Raw genomic sequence first — 27,775 nt, 5'->3', positions numbered from 1 at the left:
TGGGTCCAAACAATGACAATTAAGCACCTTCAAAAAGTGATTCACTTCACTGCTTCATAAATGTTGTGAATATTATTCACATATGTAAAACCTAAAGATGTCCATGTATATGCCACTGAAATGCAAAGCCAATGGTTTAAATTTATTTTGATTTAAAGAATTTATTAAGAAAATCTGAGTATGACAAAAGTAAAATTACACTGAACAACAAATTTTTACTTTTTGTCTTGCTCCGAAATAAAAACAGGTGAATATTACTAATATGAATTTAAAATCCAAATTGCCCCATCATGTACCAATTTCCGGGGAAAATGAATTGAATTTTTTATGACAAAACTTATTTGTTTTTAATTTTCCACTGCTACTGATAAAATTACAACACATTAGGAATTCAAAATTCCTCATAATAGTTGAAAAATGTGTACTGGATACAAAAATGATGTTACATAGTTTAAAACACAACAACAATAAAATATTTCATGTGTATAATGAGAAAAATCCCGGAGTTTGAACTTACATTTCAAATAATTTTCTGGATGACTTCTGTTTATAACTAGACCCGGGACTGTCTTTTACAAGGAACCAACAATAGTCTTCAAGTATGCTGGATGATGATCTTCCTTTATATCGCCTTTCCATTTTAGATATTTCTTGATGAAATCTTTCCCCACCCTCGTCGCTTACCGCTCCAAAGTTAGGAGGAAAGAAATCCAAATGAGAATATAAAAAGTGTATTTTGAGAGACATATTACACTCCATTTTGTCATATGCACTTAACATGGTTTTCACAAGTTCTATGTAGTTCTCTGCCCTAGAATTTCCAATATAATTTGAGGAAATGTCTTGAAAGCGCACCGTGCCATTCGTTCTGTGACGGAAAGTTTTTCTCAAATAAAGGGTCAGCCATAACTTCGTGAATTTGTGAACCAATGAAAATGCCCTCTTTTAATTTGCCTTCACTCAAACTGGTAATCTTTTCCTTTAAATACTGAAAACCACACCCTTGTTTGTTCATTGCATACACCTCACTTTGAACTGTTATGAAATTTACTTAATAGAAGGCACCAATATCTGTTTATTTATTAGAAGTACAAAAGAACATGCTAACAACCATAAGAAACCGGAAATGAGTTATAAACTCATAAAATGCATTAGCTTTTGTTATGGTTTATACCCTCAACCAGAACCAGATGTTTCCTGGGGGAGCGCTTACCGAAAAGTGAAATCATAGTATATCTATGAAGAAAAGAGATGCATTTTCAGATTCAGCGCACATCAAACCATAAGGGACACATTGTTTTAAGTCGGAGCAAAATTCTTGTTGTTCACTGTTATCAAGCAGACTGTTCCAACAATGGATCAAGGATGATGTAAATGTTTCTGACTTTCTGTTAAGACTGCCAAAAGCATGTGTACAAACTTATGTAACAAATTAGAAGCTTTATTCCAGAAGATTATGAAATAAGGTTTATCAAGTAGCAACACACTAAAATGTAATAAATGATAAAGTGTTTATAATTTATACTATACCTTTGTAAATTAGAATAGTACACTGTAAGGATAAAATAGTGTCTGAAAAGCGTAAAGTAGTTATTTCCATTAACAAAACAGGTTAGATTAGATTCCAAGTATAGCTGTAAAAAAAAAAAAAAGTGACCACACTCGTGTACAGTGAATATATTCTAAGTTCATTTTGGATTATGATGACATTACACGCTGCATGCGCTTGAGAATCGCACTTGAAGCAGTTTCGGAACTATTGTGTTTAAGCAGAAGTCATTTGATATCTGTATCTTGTAAAGCAGTGGTAGTGCGCTTGCTTAGTGATTCGAAGGTTGTGAGTTTGAGTCTTGTTCAAGTTTTTTTATTTTATTAATGTTCGTTAGTGATATAAATAATATTCAAATCATCATTTGTATCCTGTTATCGTTTTTTAGTCATATAGATAATATTCAAGTTATATTCTGTTACTGGCATTCTTTAGTGATATAAATAATATGCATGTTATAATTCATATTCTGTTATCATTCTTTAGCGATATAAATAATATTCAAGTTATCATTTATATTCTATTATCATTCTTTAGCGATATAAATAATATTCAGGATATCATTTATTTCTGTTATCATTCTTTAGAAAAATAAATAATATTAGAGTTATCATTTACGTTCTGTTATCATTCTTTAGCAATTTAAATAATAAAAATTTAATGTTAGGTTTGGAACAATATAGCTGCTTAATACTAGTGTTAGTTTTTTCTTCTTATATTATATTATATATACTATCCTGTAACACAATGAAATGAAAAGAAGTGACGAGGATTTGAACCTGAGGCACTGACATCTAAATTCTGATGTTCTTCTGACTGAGCTACAGGGGCACAAGAAGCATATGCGGAAAAATTGGTCCAATCCCCCTCCAAGACATTCTGATTTGTGGAAACTCTTCCAGGATGCTTGGAATGCCGTGGCTGAGAACAGTCGTTATTTGAAAAGACTAGTCAATTCCATGCCCACTCAACTGCAAGATGTGATCGAGATGGGAGGAAGATTGCTTTTTGTTTTGTTTTTTGGAACTTTTAATTGTTTGAATTTTCTAAGGCAGATGCCAGTAAGTTTGTTTTGTTTATGCCACGGAAGATATTTTTGTTGAGAATAAAATCTTTTTTCTTTTCATTTGCAGCCATATTGTCATAATAAATAATGATGAAGTCATGGCATAATACATTCGTGAAACTGATGTCTAAAACAGTCCTAAAAGAGGCAAGGCAATTATATTTTCTACCTCTCTCTTAAAAACAAAAAAACTAAAAAAGCACCAGGTTGTGTTCGAACAAGCGACCACATGAGTTCCAGCGCAGAATGCTATGATTATGCTACAACAATTATAATTGTAGATATCAGGCCAATCAGGCCATGTGGTCCAACAACATGTAACATCGCCTGTCTCTGAATTGTAGCAAGGGAATTTAGCTTCTAGAGAGTGGTCACCTTTTCTTTTGACAGCTTACATTTTACTCTAAAAGTATAAATGTACTGTACAGGCTAGATTAAACACAATTAAGCATTTATTACTGCATTTTAATATATCTTGAAGAAGGCAGTAACAGCATCTGAGCAGAACACTTTAAAAGAGATGTGATACATACCACTTAAGTGGCAATGCTTGCAAAATTCTTGTACCCATCAAACTCAACATACATTAATTTAATCTCAAGTCGTTGATAACCCATGTCATGGAGACAAGTTGTACTCAATATAGCAAGACACTAATCAATTCGACTTACAACGAAGATAATTGCTGTCAAGGTCCAAACTTTAAGATACTGAACTATTAGCCTCTATATAAAAAGCACATTCGGCAGTGTAACAACTGTAAGTATGATTACCAGATGACTAACTTCTAAAGAGGACGTGATATATTGCGTGCGTGTGTTCGTGCACTGTTTTGAACTTACTTGACACATGTCCTGAAATCCAAAGCCACCCATACGGCATGTACGGAAAATATAATAATTTACATGCCACTTTTGGCACTGTATTATGATTAGCGCACATTTGCAGGGTACTTGTTCTTACATTATTTCAATTCACAAATTGCGTTTCCTGTACGTCTGCAGTTAATGCCAATTACTGAAAACTATAATGATATCACTATAAATTAGAAGAATATCTTATGATCAGTTGCCAGACCTAATGCATTGCAAATATTTAATGCAATGTATTCCACTGTGTTTACTTTATATTTTTTGTTTCTTATTTGTATCGTGTACAGGGTTTTTACCTGGTTTCGTTATTTCCAAGAAAGGCATCTTGTGTGTACCTAATAAGACTGGCAAAGCTCGGATGGGATTAATTCCAGAGTGGAAAAAGCAAGCAAGTCCACCCCCGTTACAAGTCACCGCATCCCACGAGATGATACAAATTAATTCCATTTGAGCTTCACCAATCTCTCCGCAATTCAGCTATCGGTGTGATTCCTAACGCACATGATGTCATTCAAATTCATTATCAGAGATCGGAAACAACCCTGTACACTTAATTCAATCGTCTTTTTAATGTCATTATGTAAATAGTATTTTCTTCTAATTTAACGCTCATATGTTTACCGCAGCTTTCATTTTTTTTTGCATTCTTAATTCAAATCTCTGTTTATGACTTTATTATGTAAATTGTGTTCATTTAACACCAATTTAATACCAATATATATTCCACACTACATATATATATATTACTACTACTACTACTACTACTACTACTACTACTACTACTACTACTACTACTACTACTACTACTACTACTACTATTATTATTATTATTATTATTATTATTATTATTATTGTGTACATTTTATTCAATTGTGAGTTTCTGGTTTAATTATGTGAATTCCACTTGCTTGTAATTCAATACCAATATGCATTCCAATGTGTTTATTATTATTTTATCGAGTACATTTTACTGAATTATCTTCTGATTTCATGTATTTGATTTTAACATCAATATGTATTCCACTGTGTTTATTTTTATTTTATTAGGTAAATTTTTATTTAACTGCCTCTTTTGATATCATTATGCAAATTGTATCTGTATGTAATTACTTACAATCTGATTCAGTATATGTTGAACGAAGTAAGCAAGTTTTAATCCTGGTTGAGTGTAAGAGAAGGTCCTAACGGCCTTAACTCTGCCAGGTTAAATAAAACCATTATTATTATTATTATTATTATTATTAGCTCCACACATTGTGATAGCTATACTACAGTGACCAGTGCATGGCGCCGAGTGGGGATTTTTGTCCTATATGCAACGCGGCTTTCTATGGAAGGCAGAAATTTCTCAGGTGTTCTGGTAGTTGTGGTCTAAGGTACCATCTAGGGTGCCTTAAATTTGGCGAGCCTGAGTATGATATATTTATGAAGACTGGCTGTTCTACATATCTCTGCCAAACCTGCACTAATACAATGAAGAGTCTTCAAGGAGATAATACGCCTGTTCGTTCTATCCACAGTGGTGTTGGGGATTGTACCCCCAAGTCAGAGCATAAAGATATTTCTTCAGTGAAAACTGGTACTGGGGCTGTGAAAAAGAAGATCATCTGTCCGACTAGAGAGCTGAATCTACCTGAACTTCAAACAGTGAATTCACTATCTGTGCAGATCGAGACTGTCAGACTTAATAGTGTGTCTATTTTAGAAACTTCGAATTCTGTTGTGGAACATGTTAAGAACCTGGAAAGTGAAGTCGCACATTTAAAATCAGAAAATGCTGCATCAAACTTCAAGTATCGGAAATTGTTACTAGTAATTCAAGCTCTTCTAAGTCTGGTGGTTACAGTAAACGACTTTCTATTAAACTGTATAGCACAGCAGTTCAGCAAGCACAGAAGAAGATTTCTGCTGATCATGCACATTCTGCTGTAGTCGAACATCCTGTTGCGAGGAAAGCTGTGGATGATGTTTCTGCTGTAAGTACTATTTCGAGTCCAGCCATTACTGAGATCGTTGAATTCTTACTTGATGGATTTCAAGTTGTTACTCATAAAAGGCGGAAACGCGAACGTGGGTTGGGACACGCAATGCCGCAGGTATTGAGATGGCCCCCAAACGAGTGAAAACCAAATCTCTGTTTGTATCTAGATTTGGTCCTAAGCATAAGTAATATTAAGGATTCTCTGACGAATCAAATAAATATCAATTTCCTAAAGATTACAAAATTAAAAACAAAATTTCAAACATATTCCTCCTTCCACATATTAGTGGAGGAAAGAGATTTTGAAGCTATTAATAATCCGAATGTTTGGCCAGAGGGCTGTTTAATTGCGCCGTTCTATGGAAAGCTTAAGCCTGAACAGCATTTTGATTTTGCTACACTAGTGGTTTCCAATGATACTCAGGGCACTTCCTCCTAGTTATGTTATTCTATTGTCATGTGTAATTCTAATAATCACCTTGAGATTTATTACCAAAATGTACGACTTAATACTAAAGTAGATGAAATTTTTCAAAATACAGTATCCAATAACGAAGCAATCATCTGTCTCACAGAAACATGGTTATCTGAGTCTGTTTTTAGTACCAATCTATTTCCTCATTCTTATACTGTGTTTCGTGCTGACAGAGTGCATGGTGACACTAATAAATGTAAAGGTGGACGCATCTTAATTGCGATAAGCAATCAGATTCCCATTATATGCAGGAGACATGATCTAGAAAAAATTAATGAATGTGTCTGGATTGAAATAAAAATTTCTGATGGTAGCAATTGATTAATTGGTAATTACTATTTCTCTCCTGACACTGATCCTAAAAATTTAAGAAATTATCTTACTTTTCTTGACAATAACCTTGATTCACATAATTTTAGAATATTTATTCTCGGTGATTTTAATTCTCCTGGTATTGACTGGGGATCTGGTTGTAGCCTTCCTAACATCCATCATTACGCAAAAATTAAGTTTCTTGATCTATTTTCTTCTTCTTGTCTTCTTGTCTTAAATCAGATAAATTTTACTTTGAATAATAAAAATCTTCTTGATCTTGTTTTTACCAATGTTATTAATAGTTCTGTTTATCTAGCTAATCATTCACTTGTTCGTCAAGACAATTATCACCCTTCTATTTGTGTTAATCTTGAACTCAATTTATCTCTTCCTTTATATTCTTCTAATCAACCTTATTTTAATTTCTCAGGGTGATTATATGAAATTATACACAACTCTTTTTAATCATGACTGGACTAGTCTTTACGAGTCTACTGATGTCAATGAAGCCATTGTTTCATTAACTCATACATTAAATGACGCGATTGCTGCTGCTGTACCTTTATCACGAGTAAAAAAATCTACTTATCCTAAGTGGTTTTCAAACTCGCTTCGTTTACTCATAAAGAAAAAAATAAAGCTCACAAGAATTTTAAATAATTCAAATCTGATCATCATTATCTTATCTTTTCTTCCTTTAGAAAACAAGTATAAAATAAGATAAAATCTGATAAATTACTTTGGCTCCAATCTATCGATAGAAATTTGAAAAATGAGCCTAAGAAATTTTGGAAGTATGTAGAATCATTTCGTAAATCTAAATTCTTGCCTACTGAGTTAATTATTAATGGGGAGCACATCACACTGATCAAACTGATATCGCAAATGCTGATCAATTTAAATAGGTACAAAAAAAGCTCAATCATCTATTTGTTAGTGATTCCATCACTACTGACTGCTTATGTTTACCGGTTATTGTGTGTGAAGATGTCTTGAATGTCATTAGAAAGGTTAAACCCAATAAATCTATGAGAACTGATGGCATACCTAATTTCATTATTAAAGGTTGTTCTCAAATTCTTATTCCTCTATTAACATTTATTTTTAATCTTAGCCTTAGAACGGGTATTTATTGTTCTTTATGGAAGGAAGCGTCTGTCATTCCGATATTTAAGAATGGTAATAAACATACTGTTAATAATTACAGACCTATTTCAATACTAAATAACTTTTCAAAAATTTTTGAAAAAATTTTATAAACATGTTTCATTTTATGTTAAATCTAAATTAAATCCTGCTCAACATGGCTTTACTAAAAGTAAATCTACAACGACGAATTTGGTCAATTATCTCAATTTTATTATGCCTACAGTTGAATCCCAAGGCCAAATTGATGCCATTTATTTTGATTTCAGTAAAGCATTTGATGTTGTTCCTCATCAAATCTTAATAAGTAAATTAGATCAGTCTGGACTTTCCATTAATTATCTTAGCTGGTTTGAAAACTATTTAACCAACAGACAATCTTGTGTTTGGTTGGAAAACTCTCTCTCTGATCCTTTCACTACTCTTTGTGGTGTTCCTCAGGGCTCTACCCTAGGTCCGTTATTATTCTTGCTTTTTATCGATGACATTTGTAAGCCTATCTGTTGCCATTATCTTCTCTTTGCCGATGATTTAAAAATATTTAGGAAAATTAATAGTCTTGCTGATTGTCATTTACTTCAAAATGATATACATGCCATTCAATGTTGGTCTGATTATAACGGTATGAAAATTAATATTTCTAAAACATGCGTTGTCTCTTTTTCTAGGAAGACGACTACATTAAAGTTCAACTATTCGCTATCGAATGCTGCCATAATCAGGAAGGAGTGTATAAAGGATCTCGGTATATATCTGGATTCTGAATTGTACTTTCATGACCATGTTGATCATTTATTTAATCATTCACTAAGAATGCTTGGTCTCATTAGGTCTATTACTTATTCCTTTTCTTCTCCTGATACACTACTTACATTATATTATGCTTTAGTAAGGTCTAAATTAGAATATGCATCTGTTGCGTGGAACTCTATTACTTCTACTGATTCAGCTAAACTAGAAAATATCCAAAGAAAATTCATTTCTCTTTGTGCATTCAGATTTGTACCCAACTCCTCTTCTTTAAATTATGAACTATCTAGTAAATATTTTAACTGTACCAGTCTGTATTCGAGACATCAGGATATGGATTACACTTTCTTTAGTAATGCTATTAATGGTGTCATTGACTGTGATTCTTTTATACATAACACCTATCTTAGATTTCCCATGAAAGGTTTTCGTGGTCAAAGAATTTTCTTCACTAAATTATTTAAATCCCTTTCTCCAGTAGCCAGGTGTATTAAAAGTGCTAATTTGCAAAATCTGATTTGATTTTACTTATTCATGACATATCTTTACTTGTTATTTAATACTTACTTACTGGCTTTTAAGGAACCCAGAGGTTCATTGCCGCCCTCACATAAGCCCGCCATTGGTCCCTATCCTGAGCAAGATTAATTCAGTCTCTACCATCATATCCCTCCTTCCTCAGATCCATTTTAATATTATCTTCCCACCTACGTCTCGGCCTCCCCAAAGGTCTTTTTCCCTCCGGCCTCCCAACTAACACTCTATATGCATTTCTGAATTCGCCCATACATGCTACATGCCCTGCCCATCTCAAACGTCTGGATTTAATGTTCCTAATTATGTCAGGTGAAGAATACAATGCATGCAGCTCTGCGTTGTGTAACTTTCTCCATTCTCCTGTAACTTCATCCCTCTTAGCCCCAAATATTTTCCTAAGAACCTTATTCTCAAACACCCTTAATCTCTGGTCCTCTCTCAAAGTGAGAGTCCAAGTTTCACAACCATACAGAACAACCGGTAATATAACTGTTTTATAAATTCTAACTTTCAGATTTTTTGATAGAAGACTAGATGACAAAAGCTTCTCAACCGAATAATAACACGCATTTCCCATATTTTTTCTGCGTTTAATTTCCTCCCGAGTATCATTTATATTTGTTACTGTTGCTCAAGATATTTTAATTTTTCCACCTCTTCGAAAGATAAATCTCCAATTTTTATAGTTCCATTTCGTACAATATTCTGGTCACGAGACATAATCATATACTTAGTCTTTTATTTAATATCTTTTATTATTTGTTAGCTATTGCTATTTATTTTGTTGCATTTGGTGAATGATTAATGCTGACTATAATAATGATTGTATTTCATCTCACTACCATTTTCTGTCATTCATTCTCATAATCATTTGTTCTGTTATGTTTTTTATTTTGTGCTACACTGTAATTGGCCTTGTGCTGTTGTTTTGCACATTAATATTCAAAATAAATAATAATAATAATAATAATAATAATAATTATTATTATTATTATTATTATTATTATTATAGACTCTTAAAATTGTCCTGAAATTATTTTGTGCTAACTTTACATATAACATTAATGTAAGAATACATATTATTTCTTTAATGATCCAATTTTTATGAGTAGTTTTTACCTAACTCTGGAGAAGATAATATTGAAACTGTCCACAAGGTAATGCTCGTTTAATAGTGAACATACATAGAATTTCCCTCAATTTGAAGAGATTGAAATCTTGCATTAGGTCTTCATTCAGTATCATTAAAAATACTCTACAGAATAGAAATTACTTCCATATGTGAACATTCTTTCTTTTTTGTGTTAAAGGGTAGAGAAAATATTGCCATACAAGTAAAAAAATTGCAATATCGCTCCAGTCTTGGTCAAAACAGGAATTTCATCTCGTAAAACAAAATAAGATATCAGCGCAGATATATTTCAGCAGCTAAGCATAATGAGACAAGGGAACCTGAGGACTCCAGCTGTTTGAAGATAATGCAGTCATTTGCATCATGCCATGAACTAAAGAAAGTAGAGAAAAATGGAGCAGATTTCATGGAAAAATTCCAAAGAAAATTTCGAGATTTTGATTCCATGCATCCTAAATTTGGCCTTTCAAAAATGTTATGGATGTTGAAATGAACCAAAAGTGTCCAAATATTCAGATGGAGTTACATGAGTAAACAATGAGGGGGATTGCAGTCTACACTGGCTATTCTGTACTATGCACATAATTCAGCAAGTAACACTCATATCTGTTTCATGTTCAAAAAAAGTTAAATAGGTTAAACAGGTAAATAAAAATCTTAAATGTAAAGTTACATAGTCGTTGTTCCTGGAATAACTTCTATGTGACATATTTATCGATTTTAAGATTTTTGCTCTTTTAAATAACTTAAATAGTGATACAGCAAATAATAAAATCTCCTATATGTAATTATATTTCTTTCTTTCGAAAATGCAAGAATTCACAATCTCCTATGTACCACTGCCATAGAATGAATAAATGTGTTTTTTCTTCCTACTGAAAAATTTTATATTTTGCACATAGGAGTTATTGCAGGAACGACAACATGCATTTTTATCAATTACTAAGTTACTTACTGTTACTACAAACTGTAGAATAAAATCACATAGATATAATTGTATATGACCAAAATAATTTAAAGGCAATCTCAAAATGTATTATTTCTGTTGAAATAAGAAAATTAATTCTCTTACACTAATACTGTACTTTCTCCATGTGATTAAAGAATGGGGGAGGGGGGGGGACTTTCAGAATCTATCTAATAAAGATTGTACTTTAAACTTCGAAGTCTGTTTCTTACAGATTACTCACTTATAATTAGACCACGAATGACATTTGCGTTTGCCGTCAGGTTTGAAGAGACAGTTGCTCCTTCCTTCACTCAACAGATGCTTGCACAAAAGTTCAAAGGCTTACACTGCACACTGGTGGCAAAATGCCAGTGAGTATTTTTATGTAACACTGTTTCTTATAAAGCACAAACTTAAATACATTCATAGTACTGGTATAGAAAAATCCAGAGACTGTATCAATCATGGGGAAATACAAGTTTGATGAATGACGCAAACAGTGGCTTCATAATGGGAAGTTATTTGTGAAATAATACAGCTAACTGCTTCATGAAACGGACACAATAAACTTCCTTCCTGTATGATGCAACAACTCTGAAAGTACAAGATGCAACGTTGTTGTGGGAGTAAAAGTCTGTAAGTGATGCAATCTGTGTCTTAGCGAATATTTTGGTGTAATGTCCGCCGAGTTAGCTCTGTGGTAGCGTGTCTGCCTCCAGGCTAGCCAGCCTGGGTTCGATCCCCAGTGGGGTCAGAAATTTTCATGTAAAATTTCTACCTCGGGACTAGGAGATATGGCGGTGCACAACTTCTAATCACTAGATTGTGCACCAATATGCCTGGGTTAAATCCCAAATCTCTTCGCAATGCATATGAAGAGAAGACATATGTCACTGTTGATAGTGATTCGTCCATCGGACGGGGACGTTAAGCCTGGCGGCCCTCTCGGCGCTATTCGACAGGAGGCTAAATGCCGGCATCAGGTTTCCCCTTCTCCCTTCCTCATCTTCATCATCACCACTCATTCCATACATTACACTTACACATAAACTCACCCTAGAACAAGACATAACACTCCACAGATAAACATCATGTACAGCATGGCCTGCCAAAGTGGTGTGCAACTAGAAAATGAGTCACAGTCCTGCCATCTATCCGCAATATGCGGAACCCGAATCATGTAAAGTGAAGTGGGTAGGCATTGGATACATACATACATACATACATACATAAATACATACATATTTTGGTGTAAACTTCAGAAAATGTTGACATCTGTACAAAATATCAGATTTTTAAATTACTGGTACACAAAGAAAGTATATTATTATGAAAAATGTTTTTTTTTTAATTTGAATAGAAAATGAACATTTTTTCCATTTTCACAATTCATCTATGAGGGGGAGGTTTTGTCTCTTAAGACATAAGTTAGATTTATCAACCTACTCGTAAAAACAGTAGAGATCAAGGACAGCTCAAAGGTTCACATTAAGCAGCTATATTAAACTGAAATTCTAATTTGACCTGAAACAGGCTTTTAAGTCTATATTTTAAATGATGAACAAGATGGTACAAGATTTTTGCACTATGTCATAAATGCATTCAATGCTTCAGAGATATACACCAGCTCCATTATAAGGGAAGGTGAACCCTATCTCTTGAATTGTTTGTCCTGAAGAATAACTCTTGGTAACAGAACCAAGAAGTAGGTTTGCAGGAGCAGATTTTTTGGTATTGTACCGAGTGTAGGAAAAGTAGAAAAAGCACACATCTATGACAAGATAAATAGTATAGCCTATATATTGTAATTGGAAAGCTATGGGTAGCTCGTATACAGAAATGTGGTGGCAAACGATAGCCAGTAAGCATGATGTAGAAATAAATATATGAATATGTTTTTGTTTAGTCAACTGTCCGAAGACAGGACTGAATCTCACAAGTGATACCAACTAGACCAGAGATAAAGGGATAGGGTGGCCAGGTCCTTTCCCCCTCTAAATTGCATACATCACTGACTAGCTACATATTACACTAATCAGACTTCAGATGCATACAAACAATTGTTCTTCCTCTGACACATATCAAGTGAAATGTACTGCCTGATAATAAAATGTACATATCAGCCAGAACCTCAATCAGAGGATAGTGAATATGAATATCAATAATAATTCCTGATGATAATTTGGGCAAAGCTAACGATTTTACAGTATGTTGTTATTAATTCTGAAGACATTTGCTTTGATGTATGAAAAAGACTACCAGTTTAGTTCGTGAATGAAGAAATAAAAGGCATGTGAGAGGTATTAATGAAGAAATTGTATTAGCTTACCTTAATTTTCGGTAAGCTTCGTCATTGTGTTTGTGTCACTTGATGTTGAAGAAAACACTGAGTGTAAATGGAAATGTGAGTACTGAATGGTGAGTATGACAGTAATATGTATAGCCTATGAACGATATTTTCAACTGTGGTTACTGTCATCAGGGCTGGGTAAAATACTGACATCGAAGTATTTCAAATAAAAATACAAAATACTTCAAAAAATTGTATTTGAAATACAAATACAAAATACTTAAAAAAATTAACCAAAATACATTTGTATCTCAAATACTCGATACAATATATAGGTCTAAAGAAATAAGAATATTACTGAAAATCGAAAATATTATATTAACATTAAAAGTATTTTACCTCGAAGTTTTATATAAACACTATAACTGAACATTTGTCCTGCGCCGTGGCGTCGCGGTCTAAGGCATCCTGCCTGGGACTCGCGTTACAGAATGCGCGCTGGTTCGAGGCCTCATGGGGGAAGAAATTTTCTCATGAAATTTCGGCCAGTGTATGAGACCGGTGCCCACCCAGCATCGTGATGCACTTGGGGAGCTACGATAGGTAGTGAAATCTGGTTGCGAATACCAGCTATAACAGCTGGGAGGATCATCGTGCTAACCACACGATACCTCCATTCTGGTTGGATGATCGTCCACCTCTGCTTCGGCATGTGGGCGTGAGGCCAGCAGCTGGCTGGTCGGTCTAGGCCCTTCACACCACGGATTATTATTATAACTGAACATTCTTCCTTTACTTAGTCAGCAATGAAATTATGCTACGTATGAATAATTACTGCTCCCTTTCAAATAAACCAGTTCCTCAAAAAGTTTATCAGATAAGGATCCCCTTGCTTGTGAATGAATATATCCTGCAAAACAGAACAGGCGCAGAGGAACACAAACTTGTATTATACTTTATAAAAGCTTGTTTCACTGTTGGGCAATTCTCTAGAGTGCACAGGGTTGTCCCTTTGCCATTGAAGAATTGTATGAGCTCATACTCCACAGTAGACAAGTTCTTTTCTTTTTGCTTTTCAAAGTCTGTTGTACTTGACTTAAAAACATAAAAATTGTTTTTGTCTTCATCGTCTGAACTAACGAAAGGTGTAGCAGAGAACTGCTCAGCTGATTTCACACACATATTCTGTATCCTCTTATCATTTGGTGAAGCAGTGTCAGGTAGTCATCCATCTTAAATGATGGGTGGAAGCAAGCTGCCAAAATAGCTCAATTTACTTCTGGGGTCAGATCAAATATCACTTTAAATCTTGATGAAAGCGAACTTATTAGGATTGGAGTTACTTGGAATAGATGGTGTAAATTGCTAGATAACAGAATATGTAATCTGTTTTTGAGGGAAATTAATGGCCGTAATAGCATGTCTTCTCATTTCGCATTAAATTAAGGGCTACGGCAATGGGTTTCAGAACTGCACAATATTCTTCAAGGTACTGAAACTCAACATCTTTGAAGGTTGGAAATCCCAGTTTTTCACATATACTGTTTATATCATGTTTGAATTGCAATATTTGAGAGATTGAGTCATAAAAAGAATTCCATCGAGTTGGGCAAGAGAACTTTAATGAATATTTCAAGACATCTGATATAATTTCTGAGGATTTGGGTCTCCTAGACGCATTCCATAAATCTGAACATTTAGCAAGTGTTGGGTGATGGATCCTTGATGCTGTTGGAAATCAGTTGTGTCAAGAAAACTAAGTGTATGGCTAGCACACCTGAAATGGGTAGGCAAATAAGACAAATCCAAAACTTGAAGGACAAGAAGAAGAAAAAAGTATTTTGAGTATTTGAAATACAAAATACATCAATGTTATGTATTTAAATACAAAATACTTTCGAAAATCTTTACAAATTACAAAATACAAATGTATTTCAAATACTGCCAAGCCCTGACTGTCATATTGATAAGACTGTTGGTCTGTCGCAGTATTTCAAAGGTATGGGAATTTCTGAAGTAGCCTAAAGTCAGATAGTTTCAAAGCGAACACCCCAGAATTTAACAAGAGATTTCTGTAGAGAGTTGATAATATATATAGTACTGTATTATCTATTGGAGAAGGTTAACGCAATTGTAGATGTATAGTTCAGAGCGAATTTCATGTCATTTGTGTTTTGTATAATAACATAAACATGCCATATTTAAGATTGTTCTTATGATGGGTATTTTTGGTGCTTGCCAAGTTGGAGAATGGTTGAAAATGTCGATTGATGGTATCTCTGATAGAGGGAATGTAGTGGGAATGTCACAGTTTTAGATACAAAGACAAAGCATGATGGAACCACAGTTTAGTATATACTAAACTGTGATGGAACCTTTACTGTTAGGCCTATTAATCAAGATGATGATCAATCATTTCAGCCGCTTGATAATAAGTAAATCAGAATTATGTGAATTTGAGATCCAATAACACAGTGCATAGAAGATTCTTTGTTGATTATAGCTGAATAAAAAGTGCACAATACAGCCTGTGGGTGTAAACAAGTTAGAAAAAGTATCAAAAAGGATTGTCGAGTTTTTACAACTGACAGATACTCATACTTACACTGCCCACTGTTTATGACTAGACATCAGAAGTTAAGGCGCCTAAAAAGGCTCTAAAAACAACAAAAATAGGGCAATAAAAGGCATTGAAATTATATTGAATCGCCCATAATTCATAAAATAAACATCCATAAGACCACAAGTAATTTACAAAGTACACTGGAGAAGTAGTTTCTCTGTTCTGCAGACTTGTTTCACTTGTACTTATTCGTCCACAACTTCACGTCCATAATTTGAGTTACAATAAACAACAAGCAACTTTTCAAGATTAACGCACAAACTTCTGTCACGTTTATTGGACAAAATCAGTGTGATGATTAATATAACAATAATGAGACATCAGTAGAGCCGCGAAGGCCTACCAGCAAGCACCGTCTTGGTCCACCACAAATTATAGTTGGACTCACCGGGATTCGAAACTGGCTTATCAGCATGGAAATGCAACGCTTCATGTATTTGAAGACCAACTTACGAAGACAGGTTTGAACCTCACAAATGACACCAATAAGGCATCACTTATGAGGCAACTAAGCCAGGAATTAATGGGGTAGGTCAGTGCTGGAGTCAGGTAGCAGTGCTGGGTAAGGACAAGGTCGATTCCGAAGTGAAACAACAACACTGCATTGCAACAGGGTGTCACATATCTACAGCTATAGTCGCGATGCTGTTATTCTTGGCGTGACTCCTCCTCTTTGCCTACGTCATAGAAAGTGAAGGCTCTATAAAGTCTAGATAGGTAGTATCGTTCGCCATTTTTGTTCTTTCGATGCTGAGCTACCGGACGAGGGATCTATTTGCCACACCGTTAAACATTATCATGTCGTAGTTCCTATGATAATAAATCAAACGCACTGTAATTCAGCAAATAATTGAGCGGCAAATAACATCCTTGTGTGCTTTCTGCGAACGCCAACGAACGAGCCAAAATGGCGGGCGATTATATTAAGTATTTATCGAGCCTTCTTTATCTTCATCAGTGAATCACAAGACGCACACGTTTAAATGTAGCCGACCTGCAACGTGATTGGCTGCCAGAAATAAGAGTGACGGGACTACCAGTATACTAAAATAACTGCAATTTCCTGAGTTTCGAGCACAGAAATAAATGCAGTATTGTTGAGTGAGTAATCATATAAAAAAGGCAAAAAAGGTACATATAAAAGCAAGAAAAGGGCAAGAAAAAAAACATATTAAATTAAAAAAGGCATAAGCGGCAAAAAAGGCAAGATCAAACTTCATCAGAATGCTTCATTTCTCATGATTCGTGCACATTTACTAAAATCTTTAAATATGAACATTCAAATAAAATACCTAGGCATTTTCCTAAACATACGATGTCTATTTATGACATTTCTCAGTGACTCTGCTCGCCGAGAGTGGTGAACATTTCTTAGTAGGCCTACTGCTAGTAAAGAGATTAGAAGGGTGGCTCTTGTCAATAACAGCAGAGTGATACGTTGAAGACTGAATTACAAAGAAGACTGTAGTATCCAGGAAATTGATAAGTCGATCATCTGCTACACAGTCAGTCTCCAATAACAACAATTACTAGCAATGTTGTTGTTGTTGTTTTCTAATGCCAGGTGTTTGACAATAAAGTCATTTGACCTCTTGAACTCCAATATTTTTCAAAGATATTATCATGGCCAGCCATTGAAGCAGAGATTTTGAGGTGTTCCGAATCCATTTCTTGGTTTGAGTTGCACAATGGGCAGTTAGGGGGTGATATATTCCAATTCTATGCAGGTGTTTGGCCAAACAATCATGGCCTGTTGCCAATCTAAATGCAGCTACAGACGATTTTCGTGGTAAATCGGGAATTAACTGTGGATTTTGATGCAGAGAGTTCCATTTTTTCCCTTGAGATTGTGTTATCAAATTTTGTTTGATGAAGTCTAAGTATGTAGATTTAATAAATCTTTTCACAGAGTAATACGTAGATTTAGTAACAGGTCTGTAAGTAGCAGTGCTGCCCTTCTTTGCTAAAGCATCCACATTCTCGTTTCCCAGGATTCCACAATAGGATGGTATCCACTGGAATACAATTCTTTTATTGAGAGATATTAATTGAGATAGCATTTCAATTAATATCACTCAATAAAAGAATTGTATTGTATTTGGCTGCAAAAGGGTATCTGTCGGGTACAGGGGGGAGAGCCATTAATCCTTCCCATTGAAGGCTTTACGAAACCAACCTGGACAAATACCCAACGTCCCATCCCTACCTTCCCGTGGTGCAGCTGTTAGCATAATTTTACAAGCTGAACTAAAGGGAGGGGCTACTCATCAATTAGCACTGGTCAGCTTGATGAGTTAATGACCGAATTTGGTATAATTTTCCTCTATTCAATACCTAATTCCCTCTTTACCCTTTCCTATCCAGTCCTGTGACTGAACTCTTACTTTCTTCGACACCGACAGCATTAGAGCATTCGAGGCCTAGGGGTTCATTTCACTTTCCTTCCTCCTCTTTCTACTTTTCTGTTCCTAGTGCTGACCTGCTATGGCACTAAAATCGTCCTCCAGTGGCTTAAGGAGGGAAAGCTGTGATCAACAAGATCTCCCAGCTAGGTCCAATGGACCCGTCGACCAACAGCAGGTGTGGTCCTCCAGACATTCTGGGGATTGTGTGTGAATGAAGTAGCCACCAAAACGTTAAAATATGGTGTTCACTTAAATCGGCTACAACTTGCCATTTAACCACTCCAATATGAAATGATTACTAGCAATGTAGGTGTTAACATTAATGTCCCACATCATCAGGTGCATTTTAGTGGTTCTTTTGTGAATTGTAACTTTCATTTCGAAAATCAATAAATGGGTGGTACTTTGAGGAGCGATTAAACATTTCTAATAGTGAATAAAACTTTTAATACACTGCTACAGTTATTATTAGTCTGCCAACAATGAAGAAATAAAGAACAGTTTAGATACCAGTTATTTATAAAATGCTTTACCCTTCTATATAACTACAGTGCAACAAATTTAAAACTTTTGGTAAAGTACTTTTAACTGTCAGCAGCTGCACTATTGCCTTAAGCTTACAGCCAGTGAGGTAGTACCTCAGAAATAAAAATAATAATAGCTTTACTTAAAAGCACTCATCAGTCTCAAAGATGATGGTTAAAAATGTTAACCCCCCCCCCCCCCAATATCCACATATTTAACATTTAAAGAGTGCAATTCGTCTCTTTTTAAGAACTGTATTTTCATTTTTTGTTCCAGACTGAATTGTTTTCTTGCAGCTGTTCTGCTTATGGATATTTGTCCTATATATTTTGTTTTTACTACATCCTCAAAGGTAAAAATTACAACAAGAGGTTAGGTTCGGAGATCGAGGTGGCAACACATTTTTGCTTATTAATTTAAGACATCTACTGCCTAGATCTGACTTAAAAGTTTTCACTGTGTGCTTTATAGGGCCTATTGTGTATGCTGGCTGAGATGTAAACTTGGAATAACATTAACATAACACGGGATAAACACAAGACAACTGAACTCATGACAGTTTTCATAGAAGAGAATTAATCTTCCTGCTGGGTCTGCCAGCTGATATGAGCGAGAAATTCTATGGGACGATCTTATGATTGAAATGGTGTTTTACAGTTTTCTCTAGCTACAAAGTCAAGTCTTCATGTTTCTCATGTAGTCTACTCAAACTCTGCCTGTTAACTAGGCCTATAATGGAGGACTAAAGAGAATAATTTTCCAGGCATCTATGTCCTACTACAGTACTTGATCTTGTTAGAAATTTGAAAGCTGGCATGTGTACAAAAACGTAGAAAGAGACTGCATGTTTTGATCCAGAAAATATAAGCTTAAACATAATTTATTTTTAATCTAATAACAATTAAGTTAGGCCTAGTGGTAAGCAACAGACTGTAACTGTCTAACAAATTATTTTGCGATTGTCTTGCAGGTTGTACGATGGGATTCCATAACAAAGATGTGGGCAGTTGAAAGTGTGGCTTTGTGTTAAGGTTTTAAATCCGGAGCACTTCATCATAATAGCCTACCTTAAAATTATAATTTATAAAAAAACCACATGGAAACTTAACACTGAATTTCTTTCTTCGAAACAAGATCGGGTGAAAGTTAGGCCAGGAGACACCAATTATAGTGGCAGACCTAATTATTACGTTTTGAATTTTATGAATTTCATTCTGTGCATTTGTACTGAAATTATTGTGATCACAAATCTAAGGCTCTTCAATAGCATAAGTTATAGGCCTAGTACTGAATTGGTAAATAGGCAATTTACAAAAATCTAGAAAAGAAAAAAATGAAATGCAATTTACATGTAATTTCGGTATTCCTATAATAATTATAGGCCTAGTGTATTTTTTTCAAGTGGGAAAACTTCAGGGTATAGTTTTCTCACTGGTAACAATTTATCTTAAAAGAGTACATGTCTGTTTATCGAATACGCTTACGAAAAGACATTAAAAGGCGCAACAATTTATCTTGTGTGCACAAGGTAGGAGTGGTAGGGGTAGAAGAGAAGGATAATATCCGTGTTTTGAAATTTATTCTCATATATAGGCCCATATGTCTGTTATCCTGATAAATAAATCAAAATAAATGGTGGAAGGTCTGGAAAGAGCATTTCCCTTCATTACCATGCACTGCACTTCTTGCTCTTGGCATTATCATTCAGGTTTCTTTACAATTGCGCTACCAAAGAAAATTAAAACGTAATTATGTAGATGGCTTCTAGTTGAGTCATGCGTACCGTAAACAAGATACAAATTGAACGGCGACGTAATTTCTACCGGTAAGTCTCTATGAAAATTGTGGCCGGCAGAGAAGCAGGACTGCATATCTAGCATGTAAGCTTTTAGTAGATACACAGAAAGCGAGAGTAGGTATTTCAAAGCGAATTTTCGTAAGGTTGAGTACCAGTGACAAGTTAGGTTTACTTGGTTCAAGCTTTTGGTATGCCTTACATAGGCTACAAGCATTTTGGTCGGTAGATGGGTATGAATATCTGCCTTTCTTTCGTAACGCAATTGTAAAGAATTACTAAATCACCATTTAATTTATCATATCTGTAGCGGTATACCATCAAATATCTTTACCAGTACATTTTTTACTTTTTTATGCTGAAATACATTTCTGTCGCTGGGAATATTAGTATTAGCTCAGTATTCAAACTCAAGATATATGCGCAATTCTTCACCACTGAGAACAGTACCGTAACACACGGTTTTACTACTGTACCTAAAAAAATACATATTTTCATGGAGTTTTCACTGTATTCGGTCACAAAACGCCTAGAATCATACAGGGTTAGGGAATCCCAGGGTTAATATAAGGTTGTGTTTTAAATATACAAAATTTTCTCTTTTAACAACGATAGCTCTTAATAAAACATACTGAAGAGTCGAACATAATGTAATATCTTTTCTGCACTTATACTATCTCAGTCTAGAATATACTATCGTTAAATTTGATTATCGCGTTTCACATGCACTACATTACATCCTGGTACTAACCCAATTATCTTCTTAATCCTGTATTTTGCTCTCGATCAACGACATCGGTAATATCACATTAAATTCACTCTTACCAGCCTTCACACAACTCGTAAGACGACCACATTGTCTACTCCGGACCCTTCGGGCAGTACGGTATATGTACCGTCCACCATGATGTCCAAATCAGTGCTATCAGTTTGTACGAAACAATATCCCCGCCAAACTGCATACATTCCCTTTGCGCTGTAAAATATCCTTTTGGGTCTTAATTGAACGTGCGTTTTCAGCGTATCCTTCCCAGATTGCATGCGTATGAGCATGGATAAATAATAATAATAATAATAATAATAATAATAATAATAATAATAATAATAATAATTGAACAGTTAACAGTTGGAGACTGAAAATATAAAGTTCGCAATAAGAAAGAAAGAAAAGAAAAACAAACAAAAATAAGAAGTTAAAATAAAGAAAGCAGTAAAATATTTTGAATATTTAGGATGTCATCTTTCACAAGTGGAGTAACGGCTAGCGCGTCTGGCCATGAAACCAGGTGGCCCGGGTTCGATTCCCGGTCGGGGCAAGTTACCTGGTTGAGGTTTTTTCCGGGGTTTTCTCTCAACCCAATATGAGCAAATGCTGGGTAACTTTCGGTGCTGGACCCCGGACTCATTTCACCGGCATTATCACCTTCATCTCATTCAGACGCTAAATAACTTAAGATGTTGATAAAGCGTCGTAAAATAACCTACTAAAATTGAAAAAAAAAATGTTTCATATGAAAACGATATCGATCTGAATGAAGAATTAAATAAGTATGAAAGTACTGGTATATGTGGGAATATTAATAGAAATTTGAGAAATAAGATACGAAGAGAGGCTTGCAGTGCAAGTGCGGTTCTGGAGTAACTGAATAGGTGACTCACCAAGTCATTTTTACGCAAAATACAGAACTTATATATATATATATATAATAATAATAATAATAATAATAATAATAATAATAGTAATAATAATAATACGGTAATATTAAATTATTAAAACTCTCGATGGTTTCAATTTTGACAATTATTGTTAGTGATAAATCTCGTGAAACCAAATCATATCCAAGATTGGAAGTGATATTGCATCGCGAGAGAAAGAAGGAACATAGTGGAAGGAACCGAATGAGGAAAACATTTCACCAAGAAACCAATTTACTATTACTGTCCGACCGAGTGGTTACGTAGCAGGGTCGTTGAAACGGGGGAAATCACGTGACAGTTACTTAATGGAACCCTCTTCTTTAAATTATTTTAAACAGTTGCATAATATTACGTAGAATCCTAATTCCGCACAGCAAATATTTTTAGGAAAAAGCCTCAGAACTCAGTCACTAGCCTTTACAGAGGGGCCAGCAGAAATAGATGTGGAAAACCCAGAAGCGACATAACCACTCGGTCGGACAGTATTTCCTACTTCAATTACTACTGCAAAATCGCCTATATTTAATATTATGAGGTATTGGAGATAATAAGTGATCACCAGGAGAGCTGTGTGCCCACCCAACCCTCCCCATTGTAATTTCTCATTTTGTTTTTGATAACATTAGAAACATGGAAACATAATTTATGATATAATTTGTATAGTAGCGGAAGATCCTCTAATAAAAACTCTGGATAAATTTAGATGACCTTCTAAAAGTGGATGATATATATTTTTTTTCCATTAAGAAATTCCAAGAAATTTTCTTTATTAAAACAACTGATGATTCATCATGACCCTGAATGGGAACTCTTTATTAGTTAAATAAAAAACTGCATCAATTATCCGTCTTAATATTTCTCTATCCTTTCTGATTAGTTCATTATGCCAGTTGGTGCCACCCGAAAAGCTCTAACGGTAGTAATCAGACGTGAGTTTGCGGCTGAGGACTGGATAAAAAAACAACAAAACAATCTGCTTGAAGTTTCTCGTCCCGTCAACCACTGCATTGTGTGGCAGATTAAAAAACATCCCTGCCATCTATGACCACCCTATTGAACTATTTCGGATGTTCAATTGTTTGTTGTAGCAACGGCGACCAACAATAGAGCAGGTTTTTTAGTGAGTACGACGACACGTTTTCTATCTTTGCATTCCCCACATATTTTTGGTGCCGAAACCTGGGAAATCCTTGTAACTACTATTTGCATCTGACACTAGAAGCAATTTTGTGTATACTTCGCACTTCAAGTCTCCGAGAGAAGATGCACAGCACGCTGGAACGAGGAAGGTACCCTTGCTGTAACAAGACCACGAGGCAGATGTGACCACTCACTCACTGACGTTATTACTACAAGATAAGTTTTGTTGTGATATTATATGCATATGTTAACTATTCAGAGATTAAATTAGTGAATCGACAGAACAGTTTCAGTTGTGAATATACCGGTACTACTTTCGCTTCTCCCAACGAAATAGAAATACTGAAGAAGATAAAGAACACAACCATGCAAACAACGTAACTTGAATCCTGAACTGTGAGTGATAAAAGTAATGGCGATGTTAGCAAGCTGCCGACCTATTTCAATAATATTAACATTCAGAAAGGAGTTTCCTAGTACTCGGTACTCGTTACATAAGCTGTTAAGTCAGACATTGTTGTATAATCATAAAAGATGTATATTTCCCTGGACCAAAAATATATTACAAACTGACTAGAATCACATCTGATAATAAACTATTAACATTCTTTTCAGAAAGGAGCCATTGTGTAAACATAAAAACGACCTATGTAACGAGTACCAAGTACTAGGACACTACCAAATACTTTTATGGAAATGTCTTAAAAGGAAAATTAGAGGATGATGATAGTATCAGACAATAGTACGAGGGCTGTTTTCTTTCAACCACCGATGGTTCATAAAAAAGACAAGTGGGTCATTCCATGAAAATGTGACATTTTCAGAACAATAAAAATCTCACGAATCTCTGCTTGTTATAAGCTTATGTCATTTTTTCGTTATGATCCGAATTTTTTGAATTTGACAACACTGATTGTGTAACAACACGTATGTTGGAGAAAAAGCACAAAGAAGTCTGTGGTTTAAAAGCGCGAAATTATCCATTAGAAATCACATATTTGAATGCATATTTAAGGCAAATAGATCATTACTTCTGTATATTAAATTCAATTAAAGTAAAGTCTTGACCTTTGTTAATAATTATAATGGATAGAAACCGTAATACAATGATTATTTCGTGCTTGATTACAATTATTACAAAGAAAGGTTGAGAGTTCGTGTGTCACGCCCAAATGGACATTTGTTTATATTTCTTCAAAATCATTTCATTTTTTAATGTTTAATAAATGTGAAAGTGAAACACCGCACATAAAAATCAACTTCTTACATAGACAACATTTTGATTTATGTACAAATTCTACAAGAAAAACACGTGACACGTGACACACGTAACACAATGACTATGACACACGAAAAAAATTTTATGTTCGTATGTCACTAAAGTTTATCCTAAAATCCAGTTACAATATTTTTGTTATTGGAAGTCTTTACGCCTAAACATAATTAATAGTGAAATTTCAAATACTTATTGTTGATTTAGATAATTGTGTGTATGTGTGTGTGTGTGTGCACACGCATCTGTGCGTTTTTTTCAATGTAGCTACATATACTGTAAGTTAAACACTCTTGAAAATTGTGTTCCATAACTGTTGTAAGAAGGAAAGGAACTGGCCACGTTACCCCATTATCTTCTGGTCTAGTTGCCTTATAAGTGGTGCCTTCTTGGTGTCACTTATGAGGTTCATACCTGTATTTGGACAGTTGACTAAACAACAACAATTGTAAAAATATAGTGTGTAGGCCTAAAATATCCCTAAGGTTCGTAAAAAATATTTACTATTTTTTTAATTCCTTGAATTAAGAACTTGCAAAAATTTATTAATTCATTTCATATAAAAAGCAAGTTTATACAGTACATTTTTACGGTAAGTAGGTGGCCACCATACTAGGCCTATGTATGAATAAATTGGTGTAATTATTTGTATATTAGGCAAATGGTACTAAATTTCTGATATTAATTTAAAATCGTTTTATTTAATAACATTAATTAACTTACCCTAGGTATCATATAGCAGTTCTAAAAGAGAGGCCTTTTTAAATCTATATTGTTGTTCTATTGATATAAATATTTATACATTTTGAACATTTTTGATAGTATTTTCAAGAATTTAAGTTGGGCTGATTATTTGGTTGGGTTTTTTCCGAGGTTTCCTCCAACCGTAAGGCGAATATCAGGTAATCTATGGCGAATCCTCGGCCTCATCTCTCCAAATGCCATTTCGCTATCACCAATCCCATTGACACTAAATAACCTAGTCGTTGATACAGTGTCGTTAAATGACCAAGTAAAAAAAAAGATATTAAATATACAGGTGAAGTTACAAAAGCTTGTGGTGGCGAAGAATTTAAAGTATCTGTGATGTCCAAGGAAGAGAAGTACTACAAATCGCTATCATATTGTTATATTCGTCACATGACATTACACAGGAAATATCACCATAACAGTGGATATTTTAAATTAAAAAGTGTATTTTAGTGTAATCTAGTGTTGTTTTGTATAATAAGAATTGTAAGCATAGTGTATGGCCTAAGTCTTTTACAAGAAGTGATGTATTATAGCGCATTTAAAACAATTAGTAACCAACATGACATAAATGTTCGTGTGTCACAACATATATATTTGCAATACTTTATTTCTTAATGGCATGTTAATTTTTTTTTTAAAGTTTGTGATTTAGCAGTTAAATGTACTACACAAGTGTCTTAATTGTTTGGAAAACAACTGAATGCATTTATGTCATTTGGCACAATAATATGAACATTTTCCATTTTGGTAATAAATAAAGTGGCAAGAAAATGTTCGTGTGTCACGCCATACATTATTTAATATTTTTTACATTATTAATTATTCCTTTTCTATATACATCTTGATTACACAACTTTAAACACTGTATCACTTCGGAATATGTATGTGTTATTCCTTTTGATTAAGAATTTGTGTTTATATTTAGGAATACTTATGTTAAAAGACAGTAATGTCTTTTTCATGAACTACTAAGTATTTAATTAAATATCCTGTGAAGATCATAGTTAGTTACTTCAAAAATGTTACGTGTGTCACTATGGAATGACCCAAGTGCAAACAACAAAATAAATTTATTACCAAAAGTTATGTATAAACATCGTAACTCATAATCACAATGAAGATTGAGGCATTTGTCATATATGTGGTCGAGCTTTCCAATCTTCTCTTCATAGTATGTTGCCGCCAGTGAGTTGAGATGGGCCTTAACGTTGTTAGTCTGGAAACTCTGCCCTTCTTGCCACTTTTTCAGTTCAGGGAAGAGGTGGAAGTCGCTCGGCGCTAAGTCGGAGCTATACGCCGGTGTTCAAACATGTCCCATCGAAACTGCTAACGAAGCTGTTGGGTTATAGCAGCAATGTGAAGGCGGGCGTTGTCATGAATCGGAAGAATTTTAGAAGTCACCATGCCTCTTCTTTTGTTTTGAATGGCTCTCCGCAGTCGTCGTAAAGTCTGACAATAAACAGCTGCATTAATCGTAGTCCCCAGTTCCATAAATTCAACAAGCAATACACCTTTTTGATTCCAAAACACGGTAGCCATAACCTTCCTGTTGCTGAAGGTTTGTTAGGAGAGTTTGAGTGCATCTATTGTTGTGACTGTTTTTTTGTTTCGGGGGTGACATATTGAATCCAGGTCTCATCTCCAGTCACAATTGATTTAAGAAAATCTTCACCTTTAGCCTCATAACGGGTGAGAAACGTGAGCGCTGATGCCATTCGGATAACCTTTTTGGTCATCAGACGATATCTTTGGAAACCATTGAGCGCACAGTTTTTTTTGTAGAGTAGCTGTTCTGTTACGATCGTGTAAACAGATGATCTTGAAACTTCAGGAAATTCCACACACAACTCACTTATGGTAAACCTCCGTTTTTCTCGACCCACTTGGTCAACTCGTTGAACAATGTCTTCTGTTGCGACAGACGTACGACCTTGTCCCTTTTCATCGTGGACATCGGTTCGGCCTTCTTTAAATTTCCTACACCATTCACGCACAACACCATCACTCATATATTCGGCTCATCTTCGATGAATTTTCGCTGCATTATTCCCTTCTGTTTGAAGAAACCGAATTACACTACTCAACTCGCACTTGGCGGGAGAATCAATAGTAGCAGCCATGTTTACATGCCTGTAACTCAGCTCAAAATAGCGTAATGACGTTGGAAATGGCAGAGGTTATATTGGGGGAGATACTCAGTAGCCCTCTGAGCATCCCCGTCTCTTACTACTCGATTGGTTGTTTACCGGCAGGATCTGATGTTAAAAAAACAGCCCTCGTATAAAGCGTAGCCAACTTTTATTAAGAGAATGATTAGGAAGAAATGTTATTGTGTATTTTGTTTATTAAAGAGTGATTCATTATTGAAGATAAAATTTAAACATGACTTGGTAATAAATATACATGAATTGTATGGTTAATTGCTCAAATATATTCGAAAAACACACACATCTAAAAAAAAAAACAATAATCTAGAACAGAAATAAAACGTAAGAGCAAAA

General features: G+C 34.7%; 1 protein-coding gene across 3 annotated transcripts in view; it reads right to left on the bottom strand.

Moving 5' to 3' along the window:
* LOC138696021 (folate transporter 1-like) overlaps positions 1-21,321 on the bottom strand; it is a 106,975-nt gene extending 85,654 nt beyond the window's left edge. Inside the window, exon 1 of one of the 3 annotated variants that reach the window (XM_069820498.1) lies at positions 21,162-21,321. The gene's annotated coding sequence lies outside the window, so the exon portion shown is untranslated. Of the gene's footprint in view, positions 1-11,013; positions 11,769-21,161 lie in introns of those variants that run through there. The other 2 variants (XM_069820501.1, XM_069820499.1) reach the window with 2 other exon arrangements.
* Between the last annotated feature and the right edge of the window lie 6,454 nt (positions 21,322-27,775).

Source organism: Periplaneta americana, chromosome 3, assembly GCF_040183065.1.
Source record: "Periplaneta americana isolate PAMFEO1 chromosome 3, P.americana_PAMFEO1_priV1, whole genome shotgun sequence".
NCBI classification, from domain to species: domain Eukaryota; kingdom Metazoa; phylum Arthropoda; class Insecta; order Blattodea; family Blattidae; genus Periplaneta; species Periplaneta americana.
Note: the sequence above shows the minus strand (reverse complement) of the source record. Positions and strands in the feature narration are given on the sequence as shown.